The sequence below is a fragment of the Dendrobates tinctorius genome, unplaced genomic scaffold (genome assembly GCF_039654945.1).
Source record: "Dendrobates tinctorius isolate UK_male_01 unplaced genomic scaffold, ASM3965494v1 ptg000192l, whole genome shotgun sequence".
NCBI lineage: Eukaryota > Metazoa > Chordata > Amphibia > Anura > Dendrobatidae > Dendrobates > Dendrobates tinctorius.
In genome coordinates, this window is record NW_027361859.1 from 498,234 (window position 1) to 513,861 (window position 15,628).

The window sequence follows — 15,628 nt, forward strand, 5'->3', positions numbered from 1 at the left end:
ATGGGACAAGTAAAGGCATACACCTACGTCATTGAATTTCAAAAAAGAGGTATTACGTACATTCATCTGAATGTTCGTAACAGTAATGTTAAGAATGGAATGATTAATAATGCACATTTAATGCATCCTTTTATTGTTTCAGGTCTTCCTCATTGCCATATGCTCTTAATTCTGGACGACGAAGACAAGTTTCGAGAAGCTATCGATTGTGACAATGCTGTTTGTGCAGAAATTCCTGACCCGGATATTAACAAGGAGCTTTATGATGTTGTCACCAGCTGCATGATTCATGAGCCCTGTGGAGAACACAATAGAAATTCACCGTGTATGGAAGATGTAAAAGGAATCCGGACATGCTCCAAAAAGTTTCCCAAAGACTTCAGCGAAGAAACAAATATTAATGTGGATGGTTATCCAGTATACTGCAGAGAAAAAGATGGCATTAAGCTCAAGATTAGGGATGTGGAAGCTGACAGCCGTTGGGTTGTACCATACAACCCCTACGTCTCTCAGAAATACAACGCACACATAAATGTGGAAATCTGCTCTTCCATCCAGACCGTCAAATATATTTTCAAGTACATGTACAAAGGACATGATGCAGCCGTTGTTCAAGTGAATGAAGTCAGCAACACCGGCACCTACCACTGGGACGAGATTAAGACTTACATCGATACATGATATTTGGCAACGCCTGAAGCAATGTGGCGGCTGTGAAAATTTGAGATGTCTGCACGTTCCCATGCTGTAGAAAGACTTCCGGTGCACCTACCTTTCCAACAATCAGTTTACTTTGAGGATGGAACGGAGCAGCTTTCTGTGGAAAAAGCTCAGCGTAATGGCACAAAACAAAACTTGCGAAATGGTTTGTTCTAAACCAAACTGATCCATCAACTCGTCAGTATTTATATTGTGAAATACCCTACCATTATGTCTGGACAAATAAGTTTTGGAAGACAAGAAAAAGAGGTGCTGACAAGATCATTCCAAGAATGTACTCTGTCTCTCCACAAGATATGGAAAGATTTTCCCTGCGCCTACACCTAATGCATAGCAAGGGTAAGTTATATTCATCTAATTGTACGTTATTAGATCATCCTGACTTTTTTATAATTTTTAATTATTTTCTTTATGTTGTTTACAGGTGCTACATCATTCGAAGATCTGAGAACAGTGGAAGGACACACATATGAAACTTATATTCTGGCAGCAAAGGCCATGGGTGTTGTGAGTTCATTTTCCCCTTCACTACTGAGGCCCGAGGAACTCCCTCTTCTGGTGAAGAAAGGTAGTGAGCCTGATTGTCAAACACCTGGGGCTGATGATGATGACTGGCTGAGTGGAGTTAATGACTGGATATAAGGCTGCCGACGCCCTTCTGGCCTGCGGGTGATTTCTCTGTGGACTTCTAGGAAACCAGTCTGATTCCTGCTCATCTAAAGCTAAGATTTCTGCTTTGCCTTTTTGCATTTGTGTTTTGTTTTCCTTGCTTTTCTGGATTCTGCCATTCCCTGCTGGGGTGAGCTGAATCTCCTTTTGCCTGTTGCTCTGTCTTCAGAATATTCCTGAGTACTGACATAGCCTTTTTTGAAGCCTAGCGTCTTCAGGGCCTTTTTTACTGTCAGTTTGTTGGCTCTTATTTCCATAGGGTTTTTCACGGATTGCAGACAGCAGCCTTCCTGTCCTTTCCTATCTAAGCTAGCTTGGGCCCCATCTTTGCTCAGTCTATCTTTCTGTCTGTGTTTTGTTCTTTCTTCTTGCTTCACCGTCATTATATGTGGGGGGCTGCCTTTTGCTTTGGGGTCTGCTCTGGGGCAGTTTAGATTTCCCTTTCTGTCTTTAGGCTATTTAGTCCTCCGGCTGTGATCGAGGGGCCTAGGGCATCGTAGGAGCCCCCCACGGCTACTGCTAGTTGTGTTGATAGGTTCAGGGGTCTGCAATCCGATAGCTGCCAACTTCTCTGGTTTTCTGGACTTAGCTAGCATTTCTATTTTTGCCTCCTACGGTGACTCAATCATAACAGAATCACCCGCCATACCGCAGATCCTAGGGTACTCAACTGCAGGAAAGAATTGTACAAAAAAAAAAAAAAAGTGTGTATATTTTTTCCTCTATATCTCTGAGGCCGTAGGGGGAATTTTTTTTCTCTCAATGGAGATAAAGCAATTGTCTGATCGTGTGGAGCAGCTCGCTGCGGAAGTGCGGGGAATTTCCGCCTAACTTGCTCATTCACATGCTGCTGAACCAAAGATTCCTACACCTGATGTATGTTTTGGGGATCGGTCTAAATTTTTGAATTTCAAAAATAATTGTAAATTATTTTTTGCCTTGAAGCCTAACTCGTCAGGGAGCTCCGCGCAGCAGGTTAAAATTGTCATCTCTTTGCTGCGTGGCGATCCCCAGGATTGGGCGTTTTCTTTGAAACCAGATGATCCTATTCTGACTAATGTGAACGCATTTTTTCAGGCCTTTGGGTTGTTGTATGACGAACCTAATGCCATTGATCAGGCTGAAAAGACCCTGCTGGCATTGAACCAGGGTCGTGATTCTGCAGAATTGTACTGTCAAAAATTCCGAAAGTGGGCAGTATTTACTACCTGGAATGATAATGCCTTGGCTGCTCTCTTTCGGAAGGGGTTGTCAGAAGCCGTAAAAGATACTATGGTGGGATTTCCTGTTCCCTCTGGTCTTGACGATTCTATGTCTTTAGCCATTCAGGTTGATCGGCGTTTGCGCGAACGCAGAGCTGCACGAGAGGTGTTGCCACCTGTTGAACAGATGTCTGAACCTATGCAATGTGATAGAGTTTTTTCCGGAGAGCAGCGTCAGGAGTTCAGAAGGCGTAATAAGTTGTGTTTTTTCTGTGGAGATGCCTCGCATATTATTTCTGTCTGTCCTAAACGCGAGAAACACTTTGCACACACGTTTTCTGTTGGTGGTGTTCAACCTAAGTTTCTTCTGGCTATTACTCTGATCTGCTCCCTATCCACAATTTCCGCCAAGGCTTTTGTGGATTCGGGAGCAGCTCTAAACCTAATGGACTTGGATTTTGCTAAACGTTGTGGATTTCCGATGACACCTCTGCAGACGCCTATCCCTTTGAGGGGGATTGATGCTACTCCTTTGGCTAAAAATAAACCTCAGTTTTGGACCCAGGTGGTAATGCGGGTCGCCCCAGACCATCAAGAAAATTGCAGGTTTTTGGTGTTACATAATCTGCATGATACTATTGTTCTGGGGTTTAACTGGTTACAAATTCATAATCCAGTTTGGGATTGGAAATCTGTGTCTGTGGTGAGTTGGGGTTGTCGGTGTGCCTTTAGTGAGGCTCCGGTGTTTTCCACCTCTCCTCAGTCGCATGATGTTCCTGATTATTTGGCGGACTTTTATGATGTATTTAGTGAGAATGAGTCTGCGTCTCTGCTTCCTCATAGGAGTTATGACTGTGCAATTGAACTGAGCCCAGGGTGTAAATTTCCCAAAGGTCGGCTCTTCAATTTATCTGTACCCGAGCACGAGGCTATGCGGTCCTATATTAAGGAGGCGTTGGAGAAGGGTCATATTAGACCATCCTCGTCACCCTTAGGTGCCGGGTTTTTTTTGTAGCCAAAAAGGATGGATCATTAAAACCTTGTATTGATTATCGTGCTCTCAACAAAATTACTGTTAAATATCAGTATCCGGTACCCCTGATTTCTGATCTATTCTCCAGAGTTAAAGGTGCTTGCTGGTTTACCAAGCTTGACCTCAGGGGGGCGTATAATCTTATTCGCATTAAGCATGGGGATGAATGGAAGACGGCGTTTAATACTCCGGAGGGACATTTTGAGTACCTGGTGATGCCTTTTGGGCTCACTAATGCCCCTTCTGTCTTCCAGTGCTTCATGAACGATATTTTCCGAGATTTTGTCAATAAATTTTTGATTATCTATCTGGATGATATTTTGATCTTCTCCAAGGATTGGGATTCTCATGTGGAACATATTCGGACTGTGTTCCGGATCTTGAGGGAGAATTCCCTGTATGTCAAAGGATCTAAATGCCTTTTTGGAGTACAGAGGATTTCTTTTTTGGGATTTATTTTGTCTCCGTCAACTATTGAAATGGACCCGGCCAAGGTACAGGCCATTTACGATTGGGTTCAGCCCACTTCTTTGAAGGCCCTCCAGAAGTTTTTGGGTTTTGCTAATTTTTATCGGAAATTTATAGCAAAATTTTCTAGTATTGCCAAGCCATTGACTGATTTGACTAAGAAGGGTGCTGATGTGTTAAATTGGTCTCCGGAGGCTGTTTCTTCCTTTCAGGAGCTGAAGCGAAGATTCACCTCCGCCCCGGTTTTGCGGCAACCTGATGTCTCACTTCCATTCCAGGTAGAGGTGGATGCTTCTGAGATTGGTGCAGGAGCTGTTTTGTCCCAAAAGGATCCTGTAACATCTAAAATGAATCCCTGTGCTTTCTTTTCCCGAAAGTTCTCTCCATCTGAACGTAACTATGATGTGGGGAATCGGGAACTGTTAGCCATGAAATGGGCATTTGAGGAGTGGAGACATTGGTTGGAGGGAGCTAAGCATCAAGTCGTGGTCCTCACTGACCACAAGAATTTGATTTACCTAGAGTCGGCAAAGCGCTTGAACCCTAGACAGGCTAGGTGGGCCTTGTTTTTTACACGTTTTGATTTTGTGGTTTCTTTTCTTCCTGGAACTAAGAATGTCAAGGCTGATGCCCTCTCTAGGAGCTTCTTTGCTGATTCTCCTGTGGTGACCAAGCCTGCTACCATCTTAGGCGAAGGGGTAGTTCTTTCTGCCATCTCGCCCGATTTGAGACGTGCTCTGGAAGAGTTCCAGGAGGACAATCCTGAGCGTTGTTCCAGTGGAAAGTTGTATGTTCCTGACCAGTGGAAGAAGAGAGTGATGTCTGAAGTTCATTGCTCTGCTTTGGCTGGTCATCCAGGTATTTTTGGTACTAGAGATCTGGTGAGTCAGTCTTTTTGGTGGCCCTCCTTGTCTCGTGATGTCAGGAGTTTTGTGCAGTCCTGTGGGACGTGCTCCCGGTCTAAATCGTGTTCTCGCTCTAGTGAGTTGTTGATGCCTTTGCCTGTCCCCAAGAGGCCATGGACCCATATTTCAATGGATTTCATCCCTGATATGCCTGTCTCTCAAAGGATGACTGTTATTTGGGTGATTTGTGATAGGTTCTCTAAGATGGTTCATCTTGTACCACTCCCTAAGTTGCCGTCTTCCTCTGAATTGGTGCCCCTGTTTTTACAACAGGTGGTTCGCTTGCACGGGATTCCTGAGAACATTGTATCTGACAGAGGAGTCCAGTTTGTGTCTAGATTTTGGAAAACTTTCTGTTCCAAGCTGGGAATTCAGTTGTCCTTCTCTGCTTTTCACCCTCAGACCAATGGGCAGACAGAGAGAACAAACCAGACCTTGGAGTCATATTTGAGATGTTTTATTTCTGCTGATCAGGATGATTGGGTTTCATTTTTGCCCTTGGCCGAATTTACTTTAAATAATAAAGCTAGTTCTGCCACTTTGATGTCACTTTTTTTTTGTAACTTTGGGTTTCATCCTCGATTTTCTTCAGGGCAGGTGGAGCCCTCTGCCTGCCCAGGTGTTGACACTGTGGTGGAGAGAATTCACCAGATCTGGGACCAAGTGGTGGATAAGTTATCTCTCTCCCAGGAAAAGACCCAGCGGTTTTCCAACCGACATAGGACCATTGGTCCCCAGTTTAAGGTTGGTGATATGGTGTGGTTATCATCAAAAAATATTGCTATGAAGGTGGCTTCTCCTAAGTTTAAGCCTAGATTTATTGGACCTTACAAGATTTTGGAGATTATTAATCCGGTCTCTTTTCGTTTGGCTCTTCCTGTCACATTTAAAATCCATAATGTGTTCCATAAATCTTTGTTGAAGAGGTTTGTTGAACCTGTTGTTCCGGGGGTGGCACCTCCAGACCCTGTATTGGTTGAAGGTAACATGGAATATGAGGTAGAGAAAGTACTGGATTCCCGTATGGCTAGACGGAGACTCCAGTATTTGGTTAAGTGGAAGGGTTATGGTCAGGAGGATAATTCCTGGGTCTCTGCCTCTGATATTCATGCAAAAAGATTGGTGCGTGCCTTTCATCGGGCTCACCCTGAACGCCCTGGTGGCGTGGTTGAGGGTTCGGTGACCCCTCCTCAAGGGGGAGGTACTGTTGTGAGTTCATTTTCCCCTTCACTACTGAGACCCGAGGAACTCCCTCTTCTGGTGAAGAAAGGTAGTGAGCCTGATTGTCAAACACCTGGGGCTGATGATGATGACTGGCTGAGTGGAGTTAATGACTGGATATAAGGCTGCCGATGCCCTTCTGGCATGCGGGTGATTTCTCTGTGGACTTCTAGGAAACCAGTCTGATTCCTGCTCATCTAAAGCTAAGATTTCTGCTTTGCCTTTTTGCATTTGTGTTTTGTTTTCCTTGCTTTTCTGGATTCTGCCATTCCCTGCTGGGGTGAGCTGAATCTCCTTTTGCCTGTTGCTCTGTCTTCAGAATATTCCTGAGTACTGACATAGCCTTTTTTGAAGCCTAGCATCTTCAGGGCCTTTTTTACTGTCAGTTTGTTGGCTCTTATTTTTATAGGGTTTTTCACGGATTGCAGACAGCAGCCTTCCTGTCCTTTCCTATCTAAGCTAGCTTGGGCCCCATCTTTGCTCAGTCTATCTTTCTGTCTGTGTTTTGTTCTTTCTTCTTGCTTCACCGTCATTATATGTGGGGGGCTGCCTTTTGCTTTGGGGTCTGCTCTGGGGCAGTTTAGATTTCCCTTTCTGTCTTTAGGCTATGTAGTCCTCCGGCTGTGATCGAGGGGCCTAGGGTATCGTAGGAGCCCCCCACGGCTACTGCTAGTTGTGTTGATAGGTTCAGGGGTCTGCAATCCGATAGCTGCCAACTTCTCTGGTTTTCTGGACTTAGCTAGCATTTCTATTTTTGCCTCCTACGGTGACTCAATCATAACACATGGGATTATTGCATGACGATTCAGAGTGGGACAAAACAATGGAAGAAGCATCTTTATTTAGAATGCTCGGTGAGCTTCGACAGCTATTTGCTGTAATCCTGAACCACACCAACATCATAAGTGGACTTGATTTATACAACAAATATAAAAATAACATGATGGAAGACTTCCTCCTGACTCATAACGAATACATGGCCGAGCAGCAAACACTTGCCGATATACAAGACCACTTATGACAGTTTGCTAAAGATTGCAAAAGTTGTGGACTACCTTCCTCATCAGATGCGTATAAAATGAGTGACATTGTTGATGTGGAAAGGGAGAAACATGAATCTGAACGACTGCAGTTTCTGATGAACCTAGAAAAACGAGGCGCCTTTGAAACAATCATGAATGCAGTTAATAATCCAACCATATCACAAAAATGCTTTTTTTTATCTGGTGCAGGAGGTTGTGGAAAGACTTTCGTGTGCAAGGCTTTGACATCTACTATACTTGGGAATGGTGGCATTGTAAAAACAGTTGCTCCTACCGGTTTGGCAGCTACATTACTAAAAGGTAATTTTAATTAGATTACAGAATACTGAAAAATGTAAATTTAAGATGTCTGTATTGAAGATTTTTTTTGTTTGTTTTACACAGGCAGTAAAACAGTCCACTCCGGATGTGGAATTTCAATTCATTTGAATGAGAGAACTGTATCAAGTATTAAAGAAGGAACCTCAGTCTGCCGAGAGCTTCGGGATACTAAACTTATTATATGGGATGAAATTTCAATGTCTCACGTTCATCTTTTCAATGCCGTTGATAGAAGCTTACATATTCTCCTTCACAATGAAGAACCTTTTGGTGGGATCCCGATTGTTGTTGGAGGAGAATTTTGTCAGCAAGCTCCAGTTGTACTTCATGGAAATCGCGTTAGTATTGTAGAGGCGTGTGTCAAGAGCAGTCCAGTCTGGAAATCCTTCAAGGAACTGGGTCGCCCTCCCAGGGCCGTGGGGTACTTGGTACCGGGCCAGTGTCAGGGGGATGTGTCACAGCAGCGGTGACCCGGTCCATGGCCCTGGGTGCCCAAATCAATGGTGGAATGTAGTTAATGGAATAATAGTTTGTGACGCCACCTGTGGTGTTCGGCAAGTGAGATGTGAAGCCGACGCTGCATGCAGATCCTCTAGGGCTGGTGGTGTGTTGCAGCCTAGATGGTGTAGCTCCCCACAGGTGAAGCTGTGGCCCCAGGGCAGTGTAGATGTGGTTGGCAATGGATGTAGCAGTGCCGACAGGGTAGGAAGCAGACAAGACACAGCGGGGTGCAATTTCTGTACCTTTACTTGGTAACTGCAGTCCAGGGTCCTGATTACAGATGGTAACGGAGCAGGCTAGCCTGGAAGCAACTCAGGGATTCTCTCTCTCACAGACGGGCTGTGCAGTCTCCTTCCTAGCGCCTTGTGGTGTGAAGCACTCCAGTACTTAGTTACTCTAGAGTTCTTTCTGTCAGGTGTTCCCAAGAACCTTACTTGCACGGCTGACAGCTGTAGCCTCTCTCGGGGACTCCTCTCTCTTGAGTCCTGGCTCACTATCCAAGCTGCTGTTGTGCCTCAAGTCTTAAATGGGAGTAGGACATTTACAGTCTCCTACTCCTCTGGTATCTGTTGCAGGACCTTTAGTATCCGTACAACCGTGGAGACCAGACTCCAGTTCTTGCTCTCTCAAGCTGAGGGAGCTCGTCTTCTGCAGCTCAACCTCCAGCTTCTCCTTACATGTCTGCACTCTTCACCCTCCGCAGACTAACTGACCACTCCTTCCTCTTGGCCCTCAGAGAGCACTCCTCCCCTTAATCATGGTTCAGAGTTCCCCCTGCTGGCCTGGAGTGGAACTGTGTTGCATGTATGGATTGACTGCGAGAGAGACCCATCATTGCCTCCAAGCCTGGCATTACCCTCCCCTGGAGGAAGGCAAAGCCAGTGTGGCGGCCATACTCCTGGGGGCGCCACATAACTGAAATTAATCAGGAACATGAGAGTCAATCCTGATGAGGTTGAATTTTGTGTGTTGCTGCTAACTGTTGGATCAGGAGTTGAAGGTGGGAATCTGGTGGATTTTGTGAAGCTGAGCAAAGACATTCTGACTCATGACGTCTTGACGAGCATATTTGGGAATGACCTGAACTCTCTCACTCCTGCTGATCTTGCTTCCAGAGCAGTACTATGCCCTAAAAACTGTGACACGCTGACAGTCAATGAACAAGTGTTGAACATGCTTAGAGGTCAGACTAAATCATACTTCAGTGTCAACAATATTTCATCCTGTGAGACAGAAGAAGAAAGAGCTCAGTACCCCATCGAATTTGTACATTCCCTAACTCCTATGGGCCTCCCTCCTCATATGTCAAGCAAATGTCCTGAATATTTTTTTCACCACCTCAATAATGATTATGAAAATCCCATATCCACCACCAATAAATGGCAGAAAGAGAGGCATAGAATAAAATTACAACAATGTTTATTACATAACAATTTTCACAAAATTCATATTCAACAAGGTAAGTACACATAAATTAGCGCCATGGATACATATAAAGAAACACTGTGAGGAGAAAATTGTATACAGGACTAATACCAAAAATTTCTCAATGAGATTGGAAAAATTGAACAAAAAACTTCAATCTCATTGAGAAATTATTGGTATTAGTCCTGTATACAATTTTGTCCTCACAGTGTTTCTTTATATGTACCCATGGCGCTAATTTATGTGTACCTACCTTGTTGAATATGAATTTTGTGAAAATGTAATAAACATTGTTGTAATTTTATTCTATGCCTCTCTTTCTGCCATTTATTGGTGGTGGATATGGGATTTTCTCCCTCCTCATATGCTGAACCTTAAGAAAGGCTGCTGTGTCATGCTACTCCGCAATCTAAATCCAAAGAAAGGACTGTGCAATGGTACTCGATTAATTGTAGAAACTCTTGGTACAAATCTCATCGACTGCAGTATTTTTTCTGGGGAGCGTCGTGGTCAAAAGGTTCTCATTCCAAGAATACTATTGGACACTAGCGAAAATTGCGATATCCCGTTTAAGTTAACAAGAAAACAATTCCCACTTCGTCTGGCTTATTCCTTGACAATTACAAAATCGCAAGGACAAACATTCGATAAGATTGGCGTTCTCCTACTTGATCCTGTATTCACACATGGTCAATTATGCACTGCATTCTCTAGAGTAACAAGTTGGAAAGGTCTTTCAGTTCAAATTGTACCTGGTAGAAGTCAAGGAAAGATCTTTGAAAATGATGAAAATGACTATACATTTAATTGTGTTTACAGAGAAATTTTACCTTAATTTATGTTTCGTTATGAAATTTGTTTAGATGCTGGAATGAATAAAAAACACACATCTTAGGCTACTTTCACACATCAGGTTTTCGGCGTCAGGCGCGATCCGGCGTCGTGCCGGAACGCCGGATCCGGCAAATGTTTAGTAAAACCGGATGTGACGGATCCGGTTTTCTGCCGGATCCGTCTTTTTCTTGACAGACAAAACCGGATCCGTCTCATCCGGTTCATCCATTTTTCTATCCGTTTTTCGACGGATTACGCCGGATCCGGTTTTTAAAATTGACCCTTGTGGCCTTCCGAACGGGATTGGCTACTGGAAAACTATATATAGCATGTTCCTACAGCCCTTCTTTGACAGGTTGTAGAGGAGAAAGTGCAGGTTGGAGAGAAGAGCAAGTTTACTGGCGAAGATGGATGTTGTCATTGGAAATATTTTGAAGAATTTGGCGGATTTTACAGCGGAGGCAAATCGTTTGAGGGTGATTGTTCTGGAGAAGGAGAGAGCGAGACAGCAGCGCATCAGGCATCGTAGACAACGTTTGTGGATCCACCCCATCACAGCCAAGAGAATGACGCGTGGGGTCTATTCTACACTATGCATGGACCTTCGACGAAACCCGGATAAATTTTTTGGATATGTTAGGATGAAAATGGAGAATTTTGATTACTTGGTGGAGCGCATTGCACACCTCATAAGAAAAGCGGACACCTATTGCCGCTTCTCCGTTTCACCCGCAGAGCGTCTGATGGTGACTTTAAGGTAAGCCACATTTATTGGATATGATCGCATCAGAGCACACTTTCACTGCAATCTTGTTGGTGGTAATTTGTATCTCCAAGTGTTAGGTCAGTTTTGGTATGTAATGCTGTGATTTAAAACTAATTTATTGTTTGTTAATTCCCCACAGATTTCTTGCAACTGGAGAATCCCTTTCGTCACTGCATTTCCAGTACAGACTCGGGATTTCCACCATATCTGGAATTGTGAAGTACACATGCCGTGCACTGTGGGACTCCTTAGCTGAAGAGTTTTTACCAGAGCCCACAACAGAGAGGTGGATTGAAATTGCTGACAAGTTTCAACAGATATGTCAGTTTCCAAACTGCTTGGGCGCTGTGGACGGGAAACATATCCGCATTGTAAAGCCAGCTGGATCTGGATCGGAATATTTCAATTACAAGAAATATTTTTCAATTGTCCTCATGGCCATCGCTGACGCGGAATACAAATTTATTGCGGTTGATATTGGGCCTATGGCCGCTCCAATGACTCTCAAGTTTTCAAACTGTCTGCCATGGGGCGTAAACTGTATGGAAACACCTTCCAGTTCCCACCACCTAGACCGCTGCCGCAAACATCTGGTCCACCTATGCCATTTGTCTGTGTAGGGGATGAAGCCTTCCAGCTGTCAGAACACCTTTTGAAACCGTACTCTAGCAGAGGATTGACAAGACCAAAACGCATTTTTAATTACCGCCTCACAAGAGCAAGAAGAATGGTTGAATGTACCTTTGGTATTCTGACAGCCAAATGGCGGGTCCTATTGACTGCGATCAACCTCAAGACAGAAACTGTGGACGAGGTGATCAAAGCGTGCGTGGTACTCCACAATTTTGTTATATGCAAGGAACCCATTTCCATTGAGGACACCTCTGAAGAAACCACCTTGCAAGATTACCATGACATTACCACTAGAAGTTCTGTGACGGTTTCAGTAATGAGGGACAATTTTGCACTATACTTTATGTCACCTCAAGGCAGAGTACACTGGCAGGATGACAGAGTGTGAAAGATTTGTGCCCAACCAAACTTGTGTACCTTCTGTACCAACAGTATATACCTTTGCCAACCAAAGTTGGCTATCTTGTCATGGTCTCTATTTTTAGCTTTAGGCCACAGGTGTGTACCTGGTTGTGTTTTATGCAAAGTATTTCACCTTTTAACAAAAGTTGTGTACATTGTTCGGAAATCACCAACAATAAACACAACTTTTTAGGTGAAATACTTTGCTTCAAACACAACCAGGAACACAACTGTGGCAAAAAGCTAAAATTTACCCACAGTTATATACCTAGTTTTGAATACCATTTCACCTTTTAAATACCCTGTATTTAACCTTTTTCGCCGCAGAAAGAAATGACAGACAACCAGTGTAAAATAATTTAACTTTTATTGAAAAATGTTTTTTTTAGTAAACTTTTTTAAAATTTTAATAAGCATGTTTAATAAAAATTTGAAACTATAAAACTGAAACCATAAAACTGGTCATTTTTATTTAAATACACACATTATAATTCTGTGTAGTGTGTGGTGGAAATACTGCTGTAGGGGCTGCGGGACACTTCGACACTGGGAGTGTGGAGAGAGGACTGGGATCGTTGTGGGGAAGGAACAGTTAGAGGTGAAGGTGTGGAAAAAACTACTGAATGGGTGGACATGTGGGAAGCAGAAGAGGTGGTGGGTGGTGGAGTGGAGGGTTGGGCAGGGACTGTAGGAGCAGATGATGTTGATGGCAAGTTGTATGGGGAAGGAGTTTGGTACGGGGCAGGTTGCTGGAAGTGGGGAGATGTCTGGTACGGGGCAGGTTGCTGGAAGTGGGGAGATGTCTGGTACGGGGCAGGTTTGCTGGAAGTGGGGAGATGTCTGGTACGGGGCAGGTTGCTGGAAGTGGGGAGATGTCTGGTACTGGGGAGGTTGCTGGTACTGGGGAGTTTGCAGGTACTGTGGAGGTTGCTGGTACTGGGGAGGTTGCTGGTGCTGGGGAGGTTGCTGGTGCTGGGGAGGTGGCTGGTGCTGGGGAGGTGGATGGTGCTGGGGAGGTGGATGGTGCTAGGGAGGTGGATGGTGCTGGGGAGGTGGATGGTATGTAATAGGAGGGGGAGGATGGAAAGTGGCTGGAGGTGGATGGTATGTAATAGGAGGGGGAGGATGGAAAGTGGCTGGAGGGGGTGTAGATGTAATAGGAGGGGGAGGATGGAAAGTGGCTGGAGGGGGTGTAGATGTAATAGGAGGGGGAGGATGGAAAGTGGCTGGAGGGGGTGCAGGTGGAGGAACTACTGTGGTGGGAGGAGGAGGAGGAGGTTGGGAGGTAACTTGCTGGAGAGCAGCGTGGCATGAATGCATTACATGCATCTGCTGGGCAGGAGAGAGCGTTTCCATGCGCTCCACAACAGACCTGAAAAAGGTGTGGTTTGGCGAAGATCTTGCTTCTGAATGCATGGTTTGCAGAAGTGTCTTCACCTCCAGAATGCTGGAGTTGATCTGCTGATAGCCTGCGGAGATTTGCTCTGACAAGACTTTTAGACAGTTCTGGAAAGATGCATTCAGATGCAAGAACTCTGGCGCATAAGTCTTTTCCTGACCCCTCTGCCGCTGCCGCCCAGTACACGCAGGTGTACTAGAGGTGGCAGGGGCAGAAGGGTGGGGTAAAGGGAAAGCGATCTCCTCACCAGCAGCTTCATGTAATGTAGGCGGCCACGATGCTCCTGTGCTGGTGGATGGGACAGATGGGTCGAATGTGTTGGAAGGCTGGGAAGGTGCAGATGTACCGGGGCGGTCGAAGTGTCCCTCGGTGCCGGTCTCCTCAGGGATCGCCTCAGAAGGGTCCAATCGTGCCGGCTCCCGAGTGCTGCTCACCGTGCTGTGGAATAAAGAGAAAAAAAAAACAATTAAAATACTGACATGGTATGGCCCTGGCTGAAAAAAAAATTTACATCTAACATTTTTTTTCACATGTGGTGTGTAATATTTACCTTCTGGTGACCATTGTTTCCCGGAGGAACGACAGGGCTTCTGCGTACTTGTACTTGCTCCTGCGTCCTCCAGATCCACTCGGTGCCCGCATCTCTTTATTGAACTCCTTCTTGAAACGATCTCTCACAGACCGCCACCGATTCACAATTCTGTTCCCTGAAACGAGAAAGGAGTGGTTAGTATACAACATCAGTGTTTCCCAAACTCCAGTCCTCATGGTCCCCAGGGGTCATGTTTTCAGGATTTCCATAGTAAATAGAAATCCTGAACACATGATCCGTGGGGACCACGAGGACTGGAGTTCGGGAAACACTGGTTTAAATCAAGCAACCGGTACTGTATATACTTACGCTCTGTAATCTGGGCCCGAACATCGAGGTCCTCCCAGCGGCCCACAAGGAGCGAACAGATTTCCTCCCAGAGTCGTCGGGTAACGATCAGGTCAGCGTGGCGGCGGTCAGCCATATTCCAGAGCGGCTCCCTTTCTCTGACGAGATCGATGAGGCGGTCCACATCAATCCCTCCATCCTCAACGTCAGAGTCGGGAGCACGCTGTGAAGGCTGTTAAAGAAAAAGACAAAAATAACATAATTAGCCTCCACAAAAGAAATGAAATAAAAAGTGCAAAAAAACAAAGCAAAAATATTTATACTTACACGCTGGTGACCGCCGCGTTGCTGTCGCCGACGACCCTGGGAGGCACTGCGAGCACCTCTTGGCCAAGCACCAGATTGGGAAGACTAGAGAAGAAAACAAAAAAAGTTATGTCTTTGGATGTAGGCATTTGTTTGCTGTGTGTGGTCTGCAGAACATTGTTTTCTATGTGTTGTGTGTAGTGTGATGTTGTGTTTCTGCGTTTGATGCAAAAAACTTACCAATTGTGAGCCCACTCCAGGTGTCTGTCCACCCCTTCCTTCTTCTTCTGGGAGCTCCTCTTCATCTTGTGATTCCTGTTTTGAAATAAAAGGCCATGAATAGACATATATTACAGAGAAGATGGATTTTGGAAATAAAAACTTACCGTCAAACGCTGACGATGCGAGGGAGGGCTCCCAGAAGATGATGTGCTGTCTTCCTGGTGGCCACACTCCATGCCTGTGGGTGGTGTTCCAGCTGCTGCCATTGCTGCTGCTGCTGCATCTATTGGGCGGCTGTTGAATAAAGAGAAACAAAGGGCCAATGAATATCTTGATATTCAATAGCCCTAGTTTGGAGGAATGGGTGATTTGATAATTACCGTCTCTCATCTGCTGCTGGACTCCCCTCCCGTTGTTCAGCATGCTGCTCCAATTGGGGTGGTGCTGATGGCGCCTGGTTGCTGTCTTGGGTGGCATGTTGGGTGTGGCTGTGGGTCCCACTGTCTTGCTTTTATATATGTCTTGTGGGCAGAGCTACTGAGCATGCTCAGACCAAAAAACCGGATCCGGCCGCCGGATCAGGCTTTCGCCGGATCCGGCGCATTGCGGCGCTCATAGGCTTTCATTGTGTGAAAAAGCCGGACACGCCGGATCCGGCGTGTCCGGCTTTTTCGCCGG

At 45.2% G+C, this 15,628-nt stretch overlaps 1 pseudogene; it reads left to right on the top strand.

Moving 5' to 3' along the window:
• Nucleotides 1–876, top strand: LOC141055925 (uncharacterized; annotated as a pseudogene).
• Nucleotides 877–15,628: the final 14,752 nt, after the last annotated feature.